Source organism: Mustelus asterias, chromosome 10 (genome assembly GCF_964213995.1).
Source record: "Mustelus asterias chromosome 10, sMusAst1.hap1.1, whole genome shotgun sequence".
Classification (NCBI taxonomy): domain Eukaryota; kingdom Metazoa; phylum Chordata; class Chondrichthyes; order Carcharhiniformes; family Triakidae; genus Mustelus; species Mustelus asterias.
In genome coordinates, this window is record NC_135810.1 from 114,369,076 (window position 1) to 114,391,369 (window position 22,294).

Sequence of the window (22,294 nt, forward strand, 5' to 3'; positions counted from 1 at the left end):
AGACACGGGGAGAACGTGCAGACTCCGCACAGACAGTGGCCCAACCCGGGAATAGGCAGCAGTGCTAACCACTGTGCCACCCTTTATTTCCCTTCTTGGTCTGTGGCCTTTCTGGTTTTTTTGCCTCTCCCAGGAGATTACGTGGGTAGGGGAAGGTGGAGCAATAAAGAAGTGTCTTGTCATGATGCTGCAGTTAACATGAGTGTCAGGCACCACTGATAGACCAGTTAGTCTTTTCCTCTTGGTATTTTTTTGTATGTTATCAGTCTTCACATTCACATGCAAAATAAAAATAGAACTGTTCAGTGCTACTTTCTGACGAGCTGGGATGAAGGGGATAGATACCCGAGTATGATACAAGCAAGCAAGGGAACTGTACACATTAATTTGAATGTTATTGTGGATAGGAAGTTTGGGGACACTGTCACGCATGTGTGTCACTCTGTAGTAACAACTGAATGAATTTCAACTACAGGGCTCAAGGCAGTGAGATATAAGAACATAACATAAGAACTAGGAGTAGGTAATTCAGCCCCCCAACCTTGCTCCGACATTTAATATGATCATGGCTGCTCTTGTCTTGTCCTCGATTCCACTTTCCTACCCATTCTGCATGAGGCTTCAACCCATTGCTAATTAAAAGTCTGTCGATCTCCCCCTTATATTTACTCAATGTCCTGGTATCCACCACACTCCAAGGTAATGAATTCCACAGATTTGCGACTCTTTGAGAGAAGTAGTTTCTCCTCATTTCTACTTTAATTATGCTACCCCTTATCCCAAAACAATAACCTCTCATTCTAGATTGCCCCACAAGAGGGAACATCCTCTCTAGGTCTAACCTGTCAATCCCTTTCAGCATCTTATATAATTCAGTTAGATCTCTCCTCATTCTTCTAAACTCGAGAGTATTGGCCGAAACTGCTCAACCTCTCTTCGTAGGACAAATCCCTCAACTCTGGAATCAACTGAGTGAACCTCCTCTGAATTGCCTCCAATGCAATTACATCCCTCAAGTAGGGGTACTTTCACAGTAACTTCATTGCAGTGTTAATGTAAGCCCCTACTTGTGACATTAATAAATAAACTAAACTAATACTAAACTGTGCACAATATTCCAAGTGTGGTCTCACTAATGCCTTGTACAGCTGTACTTATTTACTTTTACACTCTATTCATTTAGCAATAAATGCCAAAATTCCATTTGCCTTCCACACTAGTTTTCTGTGATTTATGCATGAGGACACCCAGATCCCTCTGCACCAAAGCAACCTGAAGTCTCTCTCCATTTACATAAGTTGCCTTTCTATTTTTCTGACTAAAATAGGTAACCTCACATTTATCCACATTAAACTCCATCTGCCACATTTTGATCCACTCACCTAGCCTATCCATATCCATTTGTAAATTGCTTATTTCGTAATTGCAATTTACTATCCCATCTATTTTTTTGTCATCTGCAAGGGTGACAGGAACGAACCCTGTGGAACCCCCACTAGTTACACTGTGCCAACCATTTTAGTTGTGAGGAATTGACTATCTCCTTAAACATTTGCCACTGGTCATCAACTGTCTTAAATCTTAGTCTTCTTGCCCAGTCCACCAGGGCGAAGTCTGTCTTCACCTGAATGTTTGTTTAACTCCAGAATGCTAGTGTAGGATTCCAGTTTCTCATCCTCAAACTGAATTTGAAATTCTAGCATGCTATGATCATTCGTCCCGAGAGGATCTTTAACTGTGAGATCATTAATTAATCCCTCCTCATTACGCAACACCAAGTCCAGAATAACCTGCTGCCTGGTTGATTCCACAACATATTTCTCCAAGAAACAATCCCTAATACATTGAATTAACTCTCCCTTGAGGTTATATTTGCCAATTTGATTAATCCAGTCTATATGCATGTTAAAATCACCCATGATTATTGCCATGCTTTTCTTACAAGCCCTCAATATTTCCTCATTTATACTGTGCCGCACTGCAGAACTACTGTTTGGGGGTATATATATCACTTCTACCAGGACTTCTTTCCCTTGCTATTTCTTATTTCTACCAAGACTGATTCCACATCTTGATTTCCAGTTCCTATATCTAGCTGGTGCTTCCATAGAAGGTTTCAATGAAATTGGTATCTCGGTCCTCTAGTTGGATAAAAGTGATCAATTGGAAATGCATTTGAAGGGATAGGTGACAATCTGTAAGGAGAGATTGGATTATCAAGAATAGAGTTTTGCCTTATTTATAAGGTGGCACCGTGATTAGCACTGCTGCCTCTCAGCGCCAGGAACCTGGGTTCGATTCCTGGCTAGGGTCACTGTCTGTGCGGAGACTGCACGTTCTCCCCCTGTCTGCGTGGGTTTCCTCCCACAGTCAGAAAGACGTGCTGGTTAGGTGTATTGGCCATGCTAAATTCTCCCTCAGTGTACCCGAACAGGCGCCGGAGTGTGGCGACTAGGGGATTTTCACAGTAACTTCATTGCAGTGTTGATGTAAGCCTACTCGTGATGAATAAATAAACTTAACTTTTCAAAGGAAAGGGACCAAACTGCAATTGAAAGGGGATAATATTGATCAGCACGATGGAGTGAGGTCGTTTAGAAGTAGACAAGGCTATAGGCCAGTGAATCAACAGCTAAGTTCACTGTCCTGAACAAATCTGAAGATTAGCAGGACAGTGCATCATTATAGGGGATTCCAACTATTCTTTCATTAAATATCCGAAACGGGCAGTCCAGTTGACAAGGAAGGGTGCTAAGTGAGCTGCTGATCCATCATCATCCATTTCACGCCACTGCTCAAAACAGATTTCATCACCCCTTTGTTCGATCCCTGCACGTGGCTAAGAACTTTAAGGCAGCAAGGGAATCAAGGGTTATGGGAATATGGCAGGAAGGTGGAGTTGAGGATTATCATATCAGATGAGTCATGATCTCATTGAATGGTGGAGCAGACACGACGGGCTGAATGGCCTACTTCTGCTCTTATGGTCGAGTGAGGATAGAAAGATGTGAGACCAGAGGATATTGAATCTCAGATCTTCAAGAGGTTGCAAGAATTACAGTTATTTTGGAGAAATTCAATAGGGCTTTATTGCATAATGCGATGTAAAATTTGGGCATAGGCAGAATACGATTGAAGTTTTCAAATGAGAAAGGGATTGGATGCAGTCTAATCAGATGTTATTTGAAATAAATAAGGATAATAGGATTTGGGGCTACGAGATTAGATACAGAAAATATTTTGTTCCACAGAGTCATTACACTCTGAGACAAGTTGCTTTGACATGTTAAGTACAGAGTTGTTAACATCCTTTAAAATGGTATTTGTAAAGTTCTGGACAGAATAGGCTGTTTCTAGTTATGAAAGTAAGTTGCTGGTTCCTTGTGTTTGCGATGTGCAGCCATGATCTAGCTTGATAGAAGCAGGGAGGTTGTTTTCACTGGCAGGTGAAACTAGAACTAGGGGGCATAGCCTCAAAATAAGGGGGAGCAGATTTAAGACTGAGTTGAGGAGCAACTTCTTCACCCAAAGGGTTGTGAATCTGTGGAATTCCCTGCCCAGTGAAGCAGTTAAGACTATCTCATTGAATGTTTTTAAGGCAAGGATGGATAACTTTTTGAACAGTGAAGGAATTAAGGGTTATGGTGAGCGGGCAGGGTAAGTGGAGATGAATCCACGAAAAGATCAGCCATGATCTTATTGAATGGCGGATCAGGCTCAAGGGGCCAGATGGCCTACTCCTGCTCCTAGTTCTTATGTTCTTATTAGCCATTAGGCTGGACTGCTTTAGGGAATTTCCAGAAATGTTCGCAGAAATGGCGATAGGTTTTTTTTTGTCTGTTCCTGGAGATATTATGATTAGGGAGCGTGCGAGGTGCCTAAGAGATTATCCCATTGATTGGAATGGAATGGACTTGGTGGGTCTGAAGGCCTTTAAAAAAAAAAATTCTTTGTTTATATAATGAAAGGAAAATGATTTACGCGTCAAGTGAATGAATGTGAAGTGCTTCAATGAACTCAAGCTGAGCTTGCTTACATCCAGGCCCCGTTCTCATTCCACTCCTAACTTATTATTAATGTGGTAAATCTGAACAGAGATTGAGGCCTGGATTTTCCACTGGGTCAGGCCAACTGGGGAGCCCTTCAAAAAAACTGGCAGGCAGGACCCTACTCCAGGATTCACACCCCCATTCCCGTTTCCTGCAACGTTTGCAGGTTCGGAATAAGGGTGCTATGTGCAGCACCCCTATCCTTGCTGGACGGGGTGAACAATTCAAATCTTTCACAACTTGCGAGGAGTTTTGGGCCCCTTCCTTAAGGATACACAGGTCATGGCATCTCAGAGGAGTCGTGAGCCATGGAGCAATCCCAGTCATAAGTTTGGGAACCAAAAAAAAAAAGCAGTCACCTGCTCCAAGGATTCTTTGGAAGGCTTTGAAATACAGAAGTAGCAATCTGTCCTTTCAGTTTCAATGGTTAGGTGCTGTTTTAAAAGTTACACGTGTTTTCAGTGAAGTGATTGATTATAGGGCTCTGTCTTGCAAAGTTATGTCGGCCATTACATCGATCAACATTGTGTGCAAGTGTTGTGAAACATTAGAGTACTATTATGCAATCAAAACTGGAAACAGAACATTGCTTAGGAACTCTTTTGTCATGATCTGAAGTGAATTAAATCTCCACAGCCCTTTAAACTTGAAACAAAACCTGGTTTCAGCTTTCAGTCAGACATCTGTTCCTGGACTGCACTGATTGACAGGCCTTCTGGTGCATCTTAGGAATAAAACATAGCCATCTGTTTTTTGCAGTTTCAATAGACTTCATTGTTTCCATTTGTAATGGTTTTTTTACAGGTTGGGACATTATGGTCGTTTGGCTAGGTTTCAAAAGCAACGGAACCATATCTCAAACAGCTGTCACTTAATTGACAGTCTTAAGAGGATATCAAAGGATTTTCTGTATTTGATGTAGTTACTGAATGGATGAATGTTTGTTTTTACAACAGATTGACAGCTTGAGGCATTTAACTTTTTATTGAATTACTTCCTGGTTTGAGTGTTTTTCTTCCAGCATGAAGTGAGTTTGAGAACTCTGTATTTTCTTAAAATTTCTATTTCAAAGACATGGTCCCTATGTCTGCCTGCAGTGGATAATGGATGAATGGCAGTGGAGGATATACGGAGGGGAGACCATGAGGGATATATGGGGGTCATGGAGCATATGAAGGTGAGTGGAGGTTATGAGGGAGCATGAGGGTATCAGGGGACATGGAATGAGGGCTTGAGGGCCTGACATTCATCTCTACAACTGAATCGATGTCCTATTAAACGGAACAAGGTGTCCTAACCTGCCAGCCTCACCATCCCTCTGCCTTGAGCTTGCCACTGGAGGCAGAGGGCCCCATTCCATCCCACTTCCCCAGAATATAGATATGGTGGACAGGGGCCTTTTTCAAGGGGTCAAGTCTTACGAGTTGGGTCTGCCGAGTCGGGAAGTTTTCTGACTTGACTTTCCTAACTCCTTCACAAAAATCTGGTCCTCAGTGTCTGGATCCTGCCACTCTTCTTACATTACAATTGTGACTGCACTTTGAGAAATACTTATTTGCTGCATAGCAATTTGGGTCAGAGAATGTGAAGATGTTATAGAAATTCCCATCTTGTTTTCTTCTTAGTCAACAAACCTAGACCGTTCAATTCAAAACTTGCCAGGTGGTTGCTTGAAGTTGGTACCACCTCTGGGTAAATTGAAATAAAAGACCATAAGACAGAGGAGCATAATTAGGCCACTCGGCCCATCGAGTCTGCTCTACCATTCAATCATGACTGATATTTTTCTCATCCCCATTCTCCTGCCTTTTCCCCATTACCCCGATCCCCTTATTAATCAAGAACCTATCTATCTCTGTCTTAAAGACACTCAATGGCCTGGCCTCCACAGCCTTCTGCGGCAAAGAGTTCCACAGATTTACCACTCTCTGGTTGATGAAATTACTCCTCATCTCTGTTTTAAAGGATCGTCCCTTTAGCCTGGGGTTGTGCCCTCTGGTTCTAGTTTCTGCTACTAGTGGAAACATCCTCTCCACGTCCGCTCTATCCAGACCTCGCAGTATCCTGTAAGTTTCAATAAGTTCCCCCCTCATCCTTCTAAACTCTAAGAGTACAGACCCAGAGTCCTCAACCGTTCCTGATGCGACAAGATCTTCATTCCAGGGATCATTCTTGTGAACCTCCCCTGGACTCTTTCCAAGGCCAGCACATCCTTCCTTAGATATGGGGCCGAAAACTGCTCACAAAACTCCAAATGGGGTCTGACCAAAGCCTTATACAGCCCCAGAAGTACATCCCTGCTCTTCTATTCTAGCCCTCTCGACATGGTTGCTAACATTGCATTTGCCTTCCTAACTGCTGACTGAACCTGCACGTTAACCTTCAGAGAATCTTGAACAAGGACTCCCAAGTCCTTTTGTGTTTTTGATTTCCTAAGCATTTTCCCATTCAGAGAATAGTCTATGCCTCCATTCCTGCTTCCAAAGTGGGTAACCTCACACTTTTCCACATTGTATTCCATCTGTCACTTCTTTGCCAAAGGACAATTGATCCATCATCTAAAACACAGAACTGATGAGACAAGGAGGCATTGTTTCAGACAATGTAACACATGTCTGGCTGGGAGGGAAAGGTTTCCTCCTGCTTCCTGAAGCTGTTTCCTTACAGGGTCTGAGAATTCCCGAGGTAATTTGCATTCCACCTATCTGGAAATCAGCTGACGGGCGAAGGGGTGAGGGACCTCTCTCTCTCTCTCGCTCGTCACATGGTCTCAATCCCTGATGTTTTCAAAAGTTTATTTATTAGTCATAAATAGTTGGCGGTTTCAGTGGAGCTGGGATAGGGATGGGAGCAAGTTGTCCGGTTTTTCCACCTTGGGGTTCTTGCATGCCCCTGCTGCTTTTCTCAGGGGAACTGCTGAATATTAGCATATCCCAGCTACAATAGAATGAATGAGAAGGGGGCTGCATGGTGGCACGGTGGTTAGCACTGCTGTTTCACAGCGCCAGAGACCCAAGTTCAATTCCTGGCTTGGGTCACTGTCTGTGCGGAGTCTGCACGTTCTCCCCGTGTCGGCATAGGTTTCCTCCAGGTGCTCCGGTTTCTTCCCACAGTCCGAAAGACGTGCTGGTTAGGTGCATTGGCCATGCTAAATTCTCCCTCAGTGTACCCAAACAGGCATGGCGACTAGGGGATTGTCACAGTAACTTCATTGCAGTGTTAAAGTAAGCCCACTTGTGACTAATAAATACATTTTTAAAACTTTAACTCATAGAATCTCACAGAATCATAACAGTACAGATGGAGGCCATTCAGCCCATCGAGTCTGCACCAACTCTCTGATAGAGCATCCCATCCAATCAGTGTAACCCTAAGTATTTACCCTGCTAATCCCCCTAAACCTACACACCTTGGGAAACCAAGGGTCAATTTAGCATGGCCAATCCATTTAACTCACACATCTTTGGACTTGGGAGGAAACCGAGCACCCGGAGGAAACCCACGCAGACATGGGGAGAACGTGCAAATTCCACATAGACAGTCGTCCAAGGCAGGAATCAAACCTGGGTCTCTGGGCACTGTGAGACATCAGTGTTAGCCACTGTGCTGCCGTGCCGCCCTCGTAACTGTTAAAGCATCAAATTCATAAAATTGAAATTCAAATGAAAGGTAATTTGCCAATAAATAAATGCCATCCCTTGAATAGTTGTCGGCATCACAAAACTGTGGATTACCAGTTTGTAGAATATTGATTGCCGTCAGGAACATTTAGCCATTCAATCTGATGGCTTGGGTGTGAATTAAAAAGAGAAATCTGTCCCATTCTGTATTAGCAATCAGCTGGGGAATTCAGCAAGCCTGGCACTTTTGAATGCTTGCAAGTCTGTAAGAATGCCTTGTGCATCAGGTTTCTCCTGCTCATTCCTATTGTTTCTTTCTGTTCTTTTCCCTCCTCAGTTGAATTAACTCGAAATATCCTGTTTACGTGCACATATATTGAGGTGAAGTAAGGCGGCAGGAGTTTCAGGTGGAGTGCAAACACCAGCATGGATCTGTTGGCTTGAATGCCTTGTTGCTGTGTTGTAAAATTTTGTACATTCACCCCGTTTACCATATCAATAAGTCCTTCAGTTCCTTTACCCCTCATGTACATAGCTAGTTTCCCTTTAATTACATCTATGTTATTCATCTCAATTACCTCATGTGGTCGCAACTTCCACATTCTCACCACTCTCTGGGCAAAGGTGTTTCCCCTGAATTCCTTACTGAATTTATTAGAGACTATCATACATTTATGGCCTCTGAACTGGATGCCCCACAAAGTAGAAACATCTTTTCTACGTTTACCCTGTTGAACCCCTTCGTAATTTTAAAACATCACTTTGGAGAGGGTACAGAGGCTTTAGTTCAGTCAGACAGCATGGAAGGTGCAGGCTTGGAGGGCCGAAGGGCCTGTTCCTGTGCTGTAATTTTCTTTGTTCTTTGTTCTTCTTTTCGGTAAGAGTTTTAACAACACCAGGTTAAAGTCCAACAGGTTTATTTGGTAGCAAATGCCATTAGCTTTCGGAGCGCTGCTCCTTCGTCAGATGGAGTGGAAATGTGCTCTCAAACAGGGCTCAGAGACACAAAATCAAGTTACAGAATACTGATTAGAATGCGAATCTCTACAACCAACCAGGTCTTAAAGATACAGACAATGTGAGTGGAGGGAGCATTAAGCACAGGTTAAAGAGATGTGTATTGTCTCCAGACAGGGCAGTCAGTGAGATTCTGCAAGTCCAGGAGGCAAGCTGTGGGGGCTACTGATAGTGTGACATAAACCCAACATCCCGGTTTAGGCTGTCCTCATGTGTGCGGAGCTTGGCTATCAGTTTCTGCTCAGCGACTCTGCGTTGTCGTGTGTCGTGAAGGCCGCCTTGGAGAACGCTTACCCAAAGATCAGAGGCTGAATGCCCGTGACCGCTGAAGTGCTCCCCCACAGGAAGAGAACAGTCTTGCCTGGTGATTGTCGACCGGTGTTCATTCATCCGTTGTCGTAGCGTCTGCATGGTTTCCCCAATGTACCATGCCTCGGGACATCCTTTCCTGCAGTGTATCAGGTAGACAACGTTGGCCGAGTTGCAAGAGTAGGTGGCGTGTACCTGGTAGATGGTGTTCTCACATGAGATGATGGCATCCGTGTCGATGATCCGGCTGGGTAGCCAGCCTTCAGGAGAACAGTGACCACGACACCACACAACCCTGCCACAGCAACCTCTGCAAGACGTGCCGGATCATCTCACGTGAGAACACCATCTACCAGGTACACGGTACCTACTCTTGCAACTCGGCTAACGTTGTCTACCTGATATGCTGCAGGAAAGGATGTCCCGAGGCATGGTACATTGGGAAAACCGATGAATGAACACCGCTCGACAATCACCAGGCAAGACTGTTCTCTTTCTGTGGGGGAGCACTTCAGCGGTCACGGGCATTCAGCCTCTGATCTTCGGGTAAGCGTTCTCCAAGGCGGCCTTCACGACAGCGCAGAGTCGCTGAGCAGAAACTGATAGCCAAGTTCCGCTCACATGAGGACGGCCTAAACCGGGATCTTGGGTTTATGTCACACTATCAGTAACCCCCACAGCTTGCCTCCTGGACTTGCAGAATCTCACTGGCTGTCCTGTCTGGAGACAATACACATCTCTTTAACCTGTGCTTAATGCTCCCGCCACTCACATTGTCTGTATCTTTAAGACCTGGTTGGCTGTAGAGATTCGCATTCTAATCAGTATTCTGTAACTTGATTTTGTGTCTCTATATGCCCTGTTTGAGAGCAGATTTCCACTCCATCTGACGAAGAAGCAGCGCTCCAAAAGCTATTGGCATTTGCTATCAAATAAACCTGTTGGACTTTAACCTGGTGTTGTTAAAACTCTTACTGTGTTTACCCAGTCCAATGCCGGCATCTCCACATCATGACTTATTTTCGGTAGCAGAACTGAGTCGTTACAACTGTCATTCTTGTAAATCATTTTACTTTTTTCAGTCCCTGGTCTATCCTTATTGTAATATGGAGAGAATTGTGCACTGTAATGTAAGTGCAGTCCAATTGTCCAGCGGGTATGAATGCTGCTCAGAGAAGCATTAAGCCAGACAAATAAGAAGGTTTTGGGTTCATTTGGAGGTCTACGCTGAGTTAAATAGCTAGGCTGATATTTCACAGAATTGTTACTGCTCAGGAGGAGGCCATTCGGCCCATCATGTCTGTACTGACCCTCCAGATGATAGCTCCAATTAGCTAAGTTATCTTAGGTTGCAAAGAGCAAGAAAAATCAGTCATTCCAATTCATACCAAAACTAAGAGGATACATTCATCAGAAAAGGCTAAACTTGGAGCTCTTTTCACTAAGAAAGAGAAGTTTTAAAGTTTATTTATTCGTGTCACAAGTAGGCTTACATTAACACTGCAAAAAAGTTACTGTGAAAAGCCCCAAGTTGCCACACTCCAGCGCCTGTTCGGGTACACTGAGGGAGAATTTAGCATGGCCAATGCACCTAACCAGCATGTCTTTTGGACTGTGGGAGGAAGCCGGAGCACCCGGAGGAAACCCATGGAGACACGAGAAGAATGTGCAGATTCCATCCACACAGACAGCGACCCAAGCCGGGAATCGAACCGGGATCCCTGACGTTGTGAGACAGCAATGCTAGCCACTGTACCGCCATGCTGCCCAAGGCTGAGGGATTGGCTGACAAAGGTATTTAAAGGTTACGAAATACTGTGGATAATGCATAGAAAATGGTTGCACTTGAGGAGTGCAAAACTCAAGGTTGTCAATATAAAATAGTCAATCATAAGTCCAATCGGAAATTCAGGAGTAACTGCTTTACCAAAACAGCGGCAAGAATGTGGAACTCTAAGGGTTAGTTGATGCGGACAGCAGAGATACGTAAAGTAGACACCAGGTAAGCAGGGGGGTAGTCAGGTCTGCTGAGGGAAGGGTAGTCAGGTGGTCGGGGATTTATATAGTCAGGATGTGTAGTTGGGTCAGGTCGGAGAAAAGACCCAACTACACATCCTGACTATGTGAGAAAGGAATAGGAGGATATGCTGATGGGGTTAGATGAAGAGGGGTGGGAAGTGCTGTGGAGCATAAATGTGGCACAGATCAGTTGGGCTGAACAGTCTGTTTTTTTGCCCTATCAACTGGTGCATTCTCCATGGCCACACCTCTGCTAATCAGAGTCCACTGAGGGTGGTGAATGTCTGGAACAAGCTGCCAGAGGTAGTAGTAGTAGAGGTGGGTACAATTTTCTCTTTTAAAAAGCATTTAGACAGTTACATGGGTAAGATTGGAATAGAGGGATATGGGCCAAATGTGGGCAATTGGGACTAGCTTAATGGTAAAAACTGGGCGGCATGGACAAGTTGGGCCAAAGGGCCAGTTTCCATGCTGTAAACCTCAATGACTCTTGCCAACCAATCAGCACTCTGTTCTCAAACAGTATAAAGTTGCTTTTTCCCTTGACTTTGGTACTCTGGTGATTGTCCTGATGAGTGCAAGATGAAAAGCTTCAGCAAAATGTCTTCTTTCAGCAATACTTAAGATTACTAAATTAGATTTGATTGTATCAGAGGATACTTTTTAACAAATTTGGTGGCCCAAATCCTCCAGTCGATTGATCATCCAAGACATCTATATGACCAAGGTTCACGTCGGGACCCCGCGAAAGTCTTGACACGCTGACATTTGAAGGAACAGCCAGGAAAGTTTGAACTTCCAAATAGCAAATCTCCTACTCCACAAAGTTTCCAACTTTGAGCTGGACTGGAGACTTTGGACTGTTCAGTGGGACCAACTGGATAGTTACCCAGGAAATGTTAGACAGAAAAATCCTACTTTTCCTCCTGGGTAACGATAGAGTTGCCCTCCCAATCACTCAGACTGATCCCCCAATTCCCCTCTCCAACACCCTCAACTAATCTCCTGGCTGCCTGGCAGGTGCCCCCGACCTGACTCAACTACACATCCTGACTATATAAATCCCTGACCACCTGACTGCCCTTCCCTCAGCAGACCTGACTACCCCCCCCCCCATAATATTACACCCCCAGAACTGATTAATATCTGACCTGATTACCCCTCCCTTCTTGTCCTGACCAGACTACCCCGACCCTTTCACCCAACTGCCATCTCACCTAACTACCATTCTGCCAACTTATCCACTTGCCTCACCCACCTATCCACCCTATGCATTTATCTATTCACCTATTCATCCATTTGCAAATGTTCACACTGGATATTTAAACTTGCCTTACAGCAACGAGTGCTGTTAAAAGTGGGGAGCCAGGCCTGTCATTCCCTTGACACACCGCATTGCAATGGAGTTTCTTGTGGGAATGTTTCTGAAGAAATCAGGCTTGAAAGACCTGGCCAGAAATAGAGCACAAGAGGAGGTGATGGCCTAGTGGTTTTATCACTGGACTATTAATCCAGAATCTCAGATAATGTTCTGAGGATCTGGGTTCAAATCCCGCCACGACAGCTGGTGGAATTTGAATTCAATAAAAAAAATCTGGAATTAAGAATCTACTGATGACCATGAAGCCATTGTCAATTGTCGGAAAAACCCATCTGATTCACTAATGTCCTTTAGGGAAGGAAATCTGCCGTCCTTACCTGGTCTGGCCTACATGTGACTCCAGAGCCACAGCAATGTAGTTGACTCTCAACTGCTGTCTGAAATGACCAAGCAAGACACTCAATTCAAGAACAACGCGGGATGGGCAATAAATGCTGGCCAGCCAGCAACACCCATGTCCCACGAATGAATAAAAAATACTGAAAATGTCACGCAGAGCGGAAATCCAACCATGATCATCGCATAAGAACAAAAGAACTAGGAGCAGGAGTAGGCCATCTGGCCCCTCGAGCCTGCTCCGCCATTCAATAAGATCATGGCTGATCTTTTTGTGGACTCAGCTCCACTTTCCCGCCCACTCACCATAACCCTTAATTCCTTTACTGCTCAAAAATGTATCTATCCTTGCCTTAAAAACATTTAATGAGGTAGCCTCAACTGCTTCACTGGGCAGGGGATTCCACAGATTCACAACCCTTTGTGTGAAGAAGTTCCTCCTCAACTCAGTCCTAAATCTGCTTGAGGCTATGTCCCCTAGTTCTAGTTTCACCCGCCAGTGGAAACAACTTCCCTGCTTCTATCTTATCTATTCCCTTCATAATCTTATATGTTTCTATAAGATCTCCCCTCATTCTTCTGAATTCCAATGAGTATAGCCCCAGTCTGTTCAGTCTCTCCTCATAAGCCAACCCTCTCAACTCCAGAATCAACCTAGTGAATCTCCTCTGCACCCCCTCCAGTGCCAGTCTATCCTTTCTCAAGTAAGGGGACCAAAACTATACACAGTACTCCAGGTGTGGCCTCACCAGCACCTTATACAGCTGCAACATAACCTCGCTGTTTTAAAACTTCATCCCTCTCACAATGAAGGACAAAATTCCATTTGCCTTCTTAATTACCTGCTGCACCTGTAAACCAACTTTGTGTGATTTATGCACAGGGACACCCAGGTCCCTCTGCACAGCAGCATGCTGCAATTTTTTACCATTTAAATAATAGTCCATTTTGCTGTTATTCCTACCAAAATGGATGACCTCACATTTACCAACATTGTACTCCATCTGCCAGACCCTCGCCCACTCATTTAGATTATCTATATCCCTTTGCAGACTTTCAGTGTCCTCTGCATACTTTGCTCTGCCACCCATCTTAGTGTCATCTGCGAATTTTGACACACTACACTTGGTCCCCAACTCCAAATCATCTATGTAAATCGTAAATATTTCCTACGCTTAATTGGTTGTAAAGTGCTTTGGGAAGACCTGAGGTTATGAATGGCGTTATCTAAATTCCTTTCTCTTTAATGGAATAGAAGAAACCAGTTAAGCAGTTTACGTTCATCGCACAACACTGTAATTCACATTTTACTCTGCGCTTCATGGAGTGAATAATCTAACATACAGATAGTGAACAGTGCCTCAGTGTTAGGAATGTCAAAATGAAAGTGAAGTGGGACTTTAATCAATAGGGTTTTGGAGCTGATTAACCCGATTAAGGAATTGAAGACAAAGGCACGATAAATTAAAACTGTGATAGGATAATGAAGACAAGTTGACACTGTGTTTAATAAACAGTGCTGCAAGATCATCAGTAATACTGCCTAATTTCTCGTCGCAAATTAAATTTAAGTTATTTATTGCATGGACTAACAATAACAATCATTTTACAACAGGGAATGCGAATATAGCAAACACTATTTAGGCCTGGCGAGAAGCTGTTTGACCGAATTGTATCCAAACTGCAAGAACTTTTATTGAAGTTACACTTGTTATCTCCCGCCATGATCAGACGGTAGTGAGCCACAGTTCAAAGGTTGCCCGCTTCATGATCACCAGGGGGGCTGGAGACATCAGATCCATGCTGCGTCCAATGACTGCACTTAAAAGATGGCAGATTGTTGGACTGAGAGATACAATGCAAGTTTCTCCATTGAGTGTTTGTGACAGAATGAGAAGCTGTGCAGCCAGCATGAGAGAAACAGTTACTTCTATCTGTAATATGCATGATATTGTGGTAAACTTGATTATTTTTTGGAAGACACTATTTCCTGAGGACATGGGGGTGGGGGAGATGACAGGAAAGGTAATGCTGAAATTCCAATAGTTCCAAGGCAAGATAGCTAAGTAGGTAGGTCGGTGGCCAATGCAAGTAACGTCATGTGACAAACATTGGACAACATATTCAGTGGCTGATGTCTGCTCTAAATGTTTTGAAACGTACACAAATGAAACCCACTAAAGATAAAAACAAAGTGCTGTAAAAACCCAGGAGGTCTTGCAGCATCTGTGAAGAAAGAAGCAGAGTTAACGTTTAAAGTCCAATATGATTCATTTTCAGAACTGCAGAAGTTTCAAAGATGTATCATTTTGGACTCTAAGTGGTTTTTTTCTCCACAGATGCTGCCAGACCTGCTGAGACTACAGTTAAGAAAGCCCACCAACTCCGCTACTTTCTTAGGAAGCTAAGGAAATTTGACATGTCCGCTACGACACTCACCAACTTTTACAGATGCACCATAGAAAGCATTCTTTCTGGTTGTATCACAGCTTGGTATGGCTCCTGCTCTGCCCAAGACTGCAAAAACTACAAAGGGCCGTGAATGTAGCCCAGTCCATCACACAAAACAGCCTCCCAGCCATTGACACTGTCTACACTTCCCGCTGCCTCAGAAAAGCAGCCAGCATAATTAAGGACCCCGCGCACCCTGGGCATATTCTCTTCCACCTTCTTCTGTCGGGAAAAAGATACAGACACGTACCAAGCGACTCAAGAACAGCTTCTTCCCTGCTGCCAGCAGACTTTTGAATGGACTTGCCTTGCATTAAGTTGATCTTTCTCTGCACCCTAGCTATGACTGTAACACTACATTCTGTACACTCTCCTTTTCCTCTCTATGAACGGCATGCTTTGTCTGTACAGTGTGCAAGAAACAATACTTTCCACTGTATACTAATACATGTGACAATAATAAATCAAATCCAATTAATTTTCCAGCGTGTTCTGTTTATATAGCAGATCTCTAGCATCTGCAATTTTAGCGTTATTAAAAATGAATCCATTGTTTAGTCCAATTTGGTTCCCTCTGTGAATTCCTCTTTGTGAATGGTTATTCAAAATGTAATCTCTTTTACAATATATTGAAAACCAGCAATGGGGAGGTTTGAACATCAGTGAGGTGATGCTGGTCATGTTTTCTGTGTTCTTTGACATTTTCTTAACTCTTGTTACTTGTTTTTGGCTTCCGCGCCTTAGCCTCCACTTGCAGGTGAGCCTCAGTTCCCAATATCGGAATACTTTCACTTGCTCTGACAGCTAGGTTAAAATAGTGCAGCAAGTTCAAGCGATCAACTGAGGACACTTTCCAGATTGTCTCAGCCCCTGGTTCTATCTCACGCCTGCAGAGGATGCCAGGATAATAAATAACATCACTACCAAGTCCAAACATGGCACCAAGGTTTGCTGGTGGCACATCAAGGCGGTATCTGGAAGGAGGGAGATCCACAGTGATCTTCACATCCACAGTCAGTGCTGCCAGTGACCTGGTTTGAGGCTTATGTTCTGACTGCAGCCCGAGGCTTGGTGACATAGAATCACAGAATCCCTACAGTGCAGAAGGAAGATATTCAGCTCATCGGGTCTACAGCGACCCTCTGACAGAGCATCTTACAAGGCCCATCCCCCACTTTATCACCGTCACCCCACAAATTTACCCCACTAATCCACCCTAACCCACACATCTTGGGACACTAAGGGGCAATTTAGCACGGCCAATCCACCTAACCCGCACATTTTGGGATTGTGGGAGGAAACCGGAGCACTTGGAGGAAACCCACGCAGACATGGGGAGAATGTGCAGACTCCACACAGACAGTGACCCAAGCCGGGAATTGAACCTGGGTCCCTGTGAGGCAGCAGTGCTAACCACTGTGCCAAATTTTCCTTTCTGAAGCAAAAAAGCCTCAGGAAAGACAAACTAGATGGGCTCTCAGAAGACCCTCCTGTGAGTATGGCTTGCTGTGGTTTATCCTTCTCCTCTCCCTCCTCAGCTGCTCACGTTTTCTCGGCCACTCTCCTGATCCTCTAGCCCGAGCAGACCACCTATGGCTGCAGCCAAACTCGTTTTTCAGTGCAGAAGGAGGCCATTCGGCCCATTGACTCTGCACCGACCACAGTCCCTGGACTGGAACCAAGTTGAACTTGGATAAGTACATTATTTTCATAAAGGACTGCCAATCAAACAGATACTTGAACAAATCACACAGCCTGTTTACACCTGGTTTCGCAAAGACAAATTTACTTTAGTGCTACAACAGAAATACTCCTCATTAGGGACTAACCTGGCATCTTGCTCAGAGGCCAGAGGAAGGCAGAGATATGGAAAATGAAAAATATGTCACATTAGCCAAACAGGCAGTATGTGTCTGAAGCTGGGACTGAGAGATACGATTAGGAAGAAAAGGAATAGGCACCAACAGCCTGTTCAGAGGCTAGAGATCAGCTGTGGAAGTGAGAAAAGAGGTCAAGAAAATGTCTAAAATATAACCAGCAAAATTAAAGGACAAACCAGCAACCATATCCAAAGATATGTTGGTTAGGTGCATTGGCCATGCTAAATTCTCCCTCAGTGTACCCAAACAGGTGCCGGAGTGTGGCGACTAGGGGATTTTCACAGTAACTTCATTGCAGTGTTAATGTAAGCCTACTTGTGACACAAATAAATAAACTTTAAGTTACATATGGTGAAGGAGAACTTTAAAAAAAAAACACTGCTCAAGGATCCATGAAGTATGTTACAGTCACGAGATGCAGAGTGAGCTTCTCACATGGTAAGGCAGCGCTGGGACAGCCAATTTCATTATTAGATCAAATGAGTGTGGGGTCCTTATTTTAGCATAGGGCGGCACGGTGGCACAGTGCTGCCTCACAGCATCAAGGACCCGGGTTCAAATCCCGGCTTGGGTCACTGTCTGTGTGGAGTTTGCATATTCTCACCGTGTCTGCATGGGTTTCCTCCGGGTGCTCCGGTTTCCTCCCACAGTTCAAATATGTGTGGGCTAGGTTGATTGGCCATGCTAAATTGACCCTAGTGTCAAGGAAATTGGGAGGGTAAACATGTGGGGTTATGGAGATAGGACTGGACCTGAGTGGGATTGTTGTCAGTGCAGGCTCGAAGGGCCAAATGGCCTCCTTCTGCACTTAGATTCTCTGATTCAATAGTTTAATTGCCGCTGAATGTGCTGCTTTGCACCCACACACATAAGAGCCCAGCCCAACAAGGCAAACAATGCACTTTTGACGCATGATGGGTGTGCCTACGCTATCTGCCACATTAGACCTTAAGGACAAATCAATTTCTAGATCAACAGCTTTCTACTTCATTGTTAACATTTACACGACTCATTTTATTATATAATAGTTCTTTTTCCTTTCCTCACCAACGACTGGAAGTAACTATCGGAAATCATTTTTGTCACAAATCTCAGAAAGGCCCCCTTTGAAGGATACAGACAGGCTTTCTGCTTTGAAGAAGACAGGCAGGTAAATACAGCGCCTTCAAAACAGTGACTGGAACCAAGTCGAATTTAGATAAGTGCATTGTTTTCATAAAGGACTGCCAATCAACCAGATACATGAACAAACCACGCAGCATGTTTACATCTGGTTTTGCAAAGACAAATCTACTTTAGTGCCACAACAAAAGTGCTCCTCATTAGGGACTAACCTGGCATCTGGCTCAGAGGCCAGAGGAAGGCAGAGATATGGGAAATGAAAAACATGTTACGTTAGCCAGATAGGCAGCGGGTGTCTGAAGCTGGGACTGAGAGATATGGCTAGGAAGAAAAGGAGTAGCCCAATCAGCCCCTCCAGTCTGTCCAATCATTCAGATAGATCAGGGGTGCTTCATCGCATAACTCCACTAACTCACCTTGGTCCTGTAACCCTTGTCTCTCAAAATTCCATCAGTCTCAGTTTTGAAGTTTACAATTCTTTGGGAAGAGTGTTCCACATTTCCACTATCTCCTGTGCGAAGGAGTCCTTCCTGACACAAGAGCACAAGGAATAGAAGCAGGAATAGGACACCAGGCCCTTCAAGCCTGCCCCACCATTCAATGCGATGATGGCTGATCTATGTCGGCCTCAAGCCCTGTGTGCCATTTCCTCATCGCCCTCTATTCCTCGGTCTATCAAATATTTATCCCCTTTAATACTTCTAACGATCCAACCTCCACCACCCTTTGGGGCAGAGAGTTCCAGGGACATCAGCCCTGAATGGTCTAACTCTAATTTTAAGGTTTGTCACCCTCCTCCCCCCACTATTATGAAGGACATTGTCCCTCTCTTATCTACCCTATCAATACCTTTCAGTCGGAGGGAATTTCTCTGTGTTATACTTGATTAGGGGCACTTGACATGAGCAATGGATACCCAGACTTCCACAGCACTATGGTTTCAGATAAAGCTCGGCACAACACCGTGGACCGAAGGACCTGTTCCGTGTTGTACTGTTCTATGTTCACTATTCACCTTGGTGAACACTAACAGCTGTAAGAACAGGAAGTCACTTCTTTATTTGGTTCTGAGTAAAGAACTTGGTTAAGATTTAGATTTACAACACAATGATTTTTCTTTGACAAGACAAGAAGCAAATGCCATTCTGAATCATTGATCAAAATACTTCATTTTTGTCAGACAAATTTCTACATCTTGGTATGCACTTCACATGTGGGAATGACGATTCTCACCCTAAATTTCAACCTTACATCCAACCCTTCAAGAATTAACTTGGGTATGAAGAGGGAGTTGATGGGTGGATAATTCACCAAAGTTCCTTAGACAGCAGCACTTCCAAACCCAGGACCACTACCATCTGGAAGGACAAGACAGCAGATACCTGGGAACGCTACCACTTGAAGGTTCCCCACCAAGTCACTCACCATCCTGACTTGGAAATATATCACCGTCCCTTCACTGTCACTAGGTCAAAATCCTGGAGCACCCTCTTCTAACAGCAGAGTGGGTGCACGTACACTTCAAGGGACTGCAGTGATTCAAGAAGGCAGCTCACCACCACCTTCTCAGGGGTAACTAGTGATTGGCAATAAATGTTGGCCTAGTCAGTGACACCTCCTTCCCGTAGATAAATTAAAAAAACTAGCTTAACATCTTGAAAGAAGACAGTTCAATAGGTTAGGAATGCTAAGGGACTGACAGATTGAGTTCTGGATAGCAGTGAATGGAAGAGACTTTCCAACTATTTGCTTTGAAAGTAATCCCGTGACGTGGTTCTGAAGTATCAATTTATTTTCAGATATTTTTGATCGATAATAATGTTTACCAATCTGAACGTGTAAAAATATTTCTTAATCCCACTGCTGCAGTCTTAACATTTTAATCAACAATTAAATGTTCTGGGATTGAGAACGCAAGAGGGCTGATTTTAACTCCCTATACCCATTGAAAAATGATGGTAGTGCAGTCAACATCAAAGTAGTCAACTTGCAGACCTGTTCTCACTCCACCGCCATTTTAACTTTAGTCATCATAGAATCCCCTACAGTGCAGAGATGCCCATTTGGCCCATCGAGTCTGCACTGACTCCCTGACAGAGCATCTTATCCAGGCCCTCTATCCCGCCTGATCCCCCATAGCTCCATACATTTCCCATGGCTAATCCATCTAACCTACACATTTTGGGACACTAAGGGGCAAGTTAGCGTGGCCAATCCATCTAACCTGCACATCTTTGGATTGTGAGAGGAAACCGGGGCGGCATGGTGGCATAGTGGTTAGCACTGCTGCTTCACAGTGCCAGGGACCTGGGTTCGATTCCCGGCTCAGGTCACTGTCTGTGTGGAGTTTGCACATTCTCCCCGTGACTGCGTGGGTTTCTTCCGGGTGCTCCGGCTTCCTCCCACATTCTGAAAGACGTGCGGGTTAGGTGCATTGACCCAAACAGGCGCCGAAGTGTGGCAACGAGGCGAATTTCACATTAAATTCATTGCAGCGTTAATGTAAGTCTTACTTGTGGCTAATAAATAAACTTTACTTAAACAAAAAAACCAGAGCACCCGGAGGAAACCCATATAGAAACGGGGAGAACGTGCAAACTCCACGTAGACAGTCACCCAAGGCTGGAATTGAACCTGAGGTCCCTGGAGCCGTGAGGCAGCAGTGTTAACAACTGTGCCACCGTGCCGCCCAAGCGAGCGGTTGGGCAGTCTTGTCACTAATACTTTAAAATCCCAAAATCCCTCTCCTTAATTATCTCACATTTCACAGTGACCATTCAGCACACTGCGTCTCTTTGAAGGAACTATCCAATTAGCCCTACACCCTGCACTTTCCTAATAGTCCAGCAATTCTTTTTTTCTTTTTCAAACAATTCCCTTTGATTGTTACCATTCAATCTGCTTCCACCAGCCTTTCTGGCAGAAAAACATCTAGCAGATCACAACAACCAAAACACCAAAGTGGATAACTTCAGTGTTCTCTTTATTGCACAGATATTCCTTCCCCCTTGACGCTGTTTTGTTTTCCTTCAATCATCTTTCTGCTTACGCACTGACCATCCATATTCTATGTTGTCTCACTTTTGATTTTCCTCTCTCTCGTCCTTCTATCTCACCTCTGTTAATTCCCTCTTAATCCCTGCCTCATAGATTTTCTCTCTTCCAATCACCTTTGCAGACAGATTAAGAATGAAAACTTACATCAGGATTAGTCCCAGAATACCAGACCTCAATAGTGAGCAATAAAGTATCGAAAATCAAAAACAAATTGCCTTTCCCAGCCTCGAGCATTTTATTTTTCTGTTTGGTATTTATTCTGATTTTTAATCTGAATTTTACACGTTAAAATAGCAGAAAATATCTGGCTAGTGTGGATTGAACCATACAGAACTGTAAACCGTAGCTTTGATTCTTGGATCAGAAGGGAGAGAACAAGTTTGCATTTATATAGTGCCTTTCATGACCTCAGGGCGTCCAAATGCTTTTTTGCGCAGTGGTACATTTTCCTGAGTGAAGTTCATAGAATCATACAGTGCAGATGGAGGCCATTCGGCCCATCGAGTCTGCACCGACCACAATCCCACCCAGGCCCTATTCCCGTAATCCCACATGTTTACCCTGCTGTAATCCCCTGACACTAGAGTCAATTTTAGCATGGCCAATCAACCTAATCCACACATTTTTGGAGTGTGGGAGGAAACCGGAGCACCCGGAGGAAACCCACGCAGACACGGGGAAGAACGTGCAAACTGCACACAGGTAGTCACCCGAGGCCAGAATTGAACCCTGGTCCCTGGTGCTGTGAGGCAGCAGTGCTGACTAGTGCCACCGTGCCGCCATTGCTATTGTAATCCAGGATATTTGGGCAAAGCAAACCTCCGTAAACAAATATGAGATGATGACCAGATAATCAGTTCTAGCGATGTCGGTGAAGAGCAAAATAATGGCCAGAACACGAGGGATGTGCTCTTACTCTTCTTCGATAAGCGTCAATTTGTCGCCTCAACTGAAAAGTGGCATTGTCAACGGTGCAGCACTCCCTCAGTACTGCACGGAAGTGCCAGCTTGGATTATGTGCTCAAGGCTCTGGGCTGGGACTAGAACCCAAAA

The 22,294-nt window shown here is 44.3% G+C and overlaps 1 protein-coding gene across 1 annotated transcript in view; it reads right to left on the reverse strand.

Annotated features, from left to right (window-relative positions):
• The window catches only part of dhrsx (dehydrogenase/reductase (SDR family) X-linked), a 284,229-nt gene that overhangs the window by 75,934 nt on the left and 186,001 nt on the right, over positions 1 to 22,294 (reverse strand). The gene's annotated exons all lie outside the window — the stretch shown is intronic.